The sequence below is a fragment of the Chinchilla lanigera genome, unplaced genomic scaffold, assembly GCF_000276665.1.
Source record: "Chinchilla lanigera isolate Chin_1 unplaced genomic scaffold, ChiLan1.0 scaffold00074, whole genome shotgun sequence".
In the NCBI taxonomy this organism is placed as follows: domain Eukaryota; kingdom Metazoa; phylum Chordata; class Mammalia; order Rodentia; family Chinchillidae; genus Chinchilla; species Chinchilla lanigera.
Window position 1 is genome coordinate 5,553,485 of NW_004955475.1, and position 3,584 is coordinate 5,557,068.

The 3,584-nt window shown below is 40.1% G+C and overlaps 1 protein-coding gene and 1 pseudogene across 1 annotated transcript in view; both read right to left on the reverse strand.

Moving 5' to 3' along the window:
• Nucleotides 1–1,265, reverse strand: part of LOC102017333 — a 6,369-nt pseudogene extending 5,104 nt beyond the window's left edge.
• The window catches only part of LOC102025115 (heat shock factor protein 3-like), a 57,025-nt gene extending 55,210 nt beyond the window's left edge, over nt 1–1,815 (reverse strand). Inside the window, exon 1 of the mRNA XM_013502808.1 lies at nt 1,744–1,815. The gene's annotated coding sequence lies outside the window, so the exon portion shown is untranslated. The remainder of the gene's footprint in view (nt 1–1,743) is intronic.
• Between the last annotated feature and the right edge of the window lie 1,769 nt (nt 1,816–3,584).

Below are 3,584 nucleotides of genomic sequence, written 5' to 3' on the forward strand. Positions count from 1 at the left end.
ATAATTTATTTTTCCATTCCCCTTACAGCAGTGGGGATTGAGTCCAGGTCCTTTCTTGCACATACTACACAAGTGCTCTACTACTGACTATCAGTACTAGGCCAAAACAGTAATTTTCTTTTTTGCAGTGTGAAGGATGGAACACAGGGCCTCGCATCCTAACACTGAACTGCACCCCAGCCCCTCATTTCTTTCAGGTTGAGTATTTGAAGTTAGAATTTTTCTTTTTAGCTGCATATATGAAGAAATTAAAAATTAAATGCATGACATGAAATATTTGTTCCAAAATAATTAGAGGGAGAGTAGGAGCTGTGTATAAAGCAGGAAGAGCCAGGAGTTGATTATTGAAGTTGCTGTGGTACTTTAGAGTTCACTATATTGCTTTACATTTGTGGGTTTTTTTTAATAATACAAAGTTAAAGTTTTACTTCAATTTATATGGATAAAGAACTAATGCCAATTTACCTTTAACAGATACACACAGTTCCATGAGTCCCTAGTCAGGTTAACTTGAAGCTAGCACAAACCAAAATCTTGGCACATTGTCCGAACAACCGCAAAACAAGCATAAAACCGGTGAATATTCAAACCTGTGTATCCCGCCTAGCTAACCAAGCTGAATGAAGCTGAGCGCCTGGAGAGAAACGAGGTCCACCATAATTAAATTCTCTCCGATGCTGTGAAAAAGCTAGCCTTGTTCAAAGCATCCAAGACACTCAGTTCAATTTAGGTACAGTCGGCAGGAAAGCTTGTATTGTGAAAGGGGTGGGGGAGACAGACAGGCAAGACAGAGACACTAAACGGCCAAGGAACGTAGCTGAGTGACAGTGCATTAGGCCCTATGTGCCAAGCACTCTGAAAAACAAACGTACAAACAGCCGCAAAAGTGACAGGTTCATATCCTGGGTGAGGTACATTTAGCTACTCTCACTTGACTTGGGATTCCGAAGAGAAGCGTAAAGGAGGCTAGCTTTCGACAGAAACTAATAAACACAGGCTTATCGTGTGCGGAAATTGAACTTGCATCCTAAAGAGTTGTGCAGCTAGAAAACGTCCTCCGCCTCATTCCTTCACTAGTCCTAAATTTTCCTGGATCTTGGAAAGACCTTTTCTGAGTCCACATTCGTGTCTTTACTACCCGTTTCTCTCCCCGCGTAGGCCTTTACCTCGCTCCAGTGAATCACATCGTCCAGGACCGTGTCGTCTACTATTGCCCATAGCTTGGCAAGAAATCCAGGAACCGCTGAAGTGGAGGCTTCCTCCATGGTTCTGAGGGTCAACACCACCGGGAAAGTAAAGGCAACCCAAACCACACGCTCGAGCCTCCACGTTCCCTGACAGAATCAAATAAACACCAGCAACGTGCCACAACACGAGCGCCTAAAAACGGGGCGGAGCCTGCAGCACGTGGGGGTGGGGCCTAACTGTACAAAGGGAAACCTCATTGGCTGGTTAAGCTATCACAGGCACGTGAGGGTCAAGGAACCTTGGGTAGAGGAAAAATTTTAAAGGGACAGGACAATATATCGGCAAGGAAAAATTGGCGCTCGGTTCGCGTTCGAGCTGATCTTCTGCTGGCTCTCTGTGTACAAGTGGAAGGAATTATTATAATTTTCCAAACTGCCTCATCTCTCTAGCATTGCTTAGCAACTTATGGGTACATATGGCAGTGCAAAAGACGGCACTGCATGGCACATAAAATATTGCACCATATGACATGGAAGGGGTTTGGCATTGTGTTACCTTGATGTTGCATGTAGCTTGGTGGTGAACTTAACGATATTTCAAGGCGACGTTGTGTGGGGCACAGTTTTGACCTTTTCTCTGCAGAGATGATGAGCATTCTCCCAATACATTTTTGGTGAGAAACGAGACTTGTTGATATCAACAAATAGGTCATCTGGGGTCTGGGAGATAGCTGAGCAGCACAGCGCCTGCCTGACAAGCACAAGGTTCTGAGTTCGATTCCTGGAAAAAAAAAAAAAAAAAAAAAAAAGGGGAGAAGAAATAGATCATCTAGTGAGACGGTTTTAAAGATGATCATGTAGAAAGAAACTTGGGTAAGAAAGCCCCAGTATTTTTCTTGTTTCCCTTTTCATTAGAAAATATCAGGTAGTTAGAATATTACTTGTTTTTTGAAGTTTTCTGGGATTTCAACAACTTGAATTGATCCTAAAATTTTGCACTCTCTTATACAAATACTGTTAATAGGGGCTGGGGATTTAGCTCAGCGGCAAAAGCGCCTGCCTGGCAAGTGCAAGGTTGTGAGTTCGGTTCCCGGTACCGGAGAAAAACCAAAAAAAAAAAAAAACAAAAAAACCACAAATACTGTTAATAATAATACCAATGAATAGCAGTAGTAATTATCTCAGTTTGCTTGGATTTTAGTAATTTGTAAGCACAAATTCATAGAATATTGCCAATGAAAAGACCTGAAGACTCCATTTCCTGGGCTTCAAGAGAAATAATGCTGGCCTAGTGTGTGTTTTTGTTGACTAGTGAACTTTTTTATTTGTATAGCAGTACTGTGGCTTGAACCCAAGGCTTTACACATACAAGGCAAATGCTCTAGCACTGAACCACACCCCCTCAATTTAAATAATGAATTTCTTAAGTGTAGGTAGCATGGTTTATATTTTTTAAATGGTCATTTTTTTTAGCTTCTCAGTAAAATTTATTACATTTTACTTTGCATTTATTAAGTCTTAGATATATTACACTCAAGGTAATAGAGCTCCACAGAAAGAACATTAAGGGAACTATTTCTATACATGGTGGTCTATGAAGATGCATCCTCTAAACAAATGTATTGCCTAAAAGAGAAAGAATGAAAATGTAAATTTTGTTTAAGCTTTAGTTAACCTGCTTATATGTTCTGTACTGTACCACTTTCTATTTTAGTTATTAGACATGGGAGAAAAATATTAAATTGAAAGTATCAGTTGGACCAAGAATTTCATATACCACTTGTAATTTTCTACCTATAGCTCCCCTTGGTACAGTGACATGTCTATTGTAACTACTGCTGACAGTAATTTTCATAGTATATGAATTTCTATTTTTACTTTCTTCCCCCCTTGCCACTTTATTATTTTAATTAATGCAAAATTTTATTCATAAATTCCTTGTTTCAATTACTGAAGAGATGATTTAAAAATACAGAGGCTGAGCACACAGCTCAGTGGAAGAAAACTTACCTAGAATGTGCAAGGCCCTAGGTTTGATCCTTACCACTAGAAAAAAGACAAGAAAAGCCATAAATGGGTGAATCTGCTAATCCTGAGATGATGATGATGATGACGATGAGGATGATGAGAGGATATTTAAAACCCAGATAATTTTTCACTCAAATTTCTGCTTTTGCTTTTTTTGAAAGATGGCTAGAAGAATAGAAAGAAGAACCAAAACCATCAGAATAAATACTGAGTTCCAGGAAACAGCTACTCCTGTTCTCATCAGCTGGTACAATGCTGTTCCTGCCTTAACTGTTACAAAAGAGGGAGGAGGGCCAGGGATGTAGCTCAGTGGCACAGCGCCTGCCCAGCAAGCGAGAGGTCATGAGTTCAATTCCCAGTTAAAAAAAA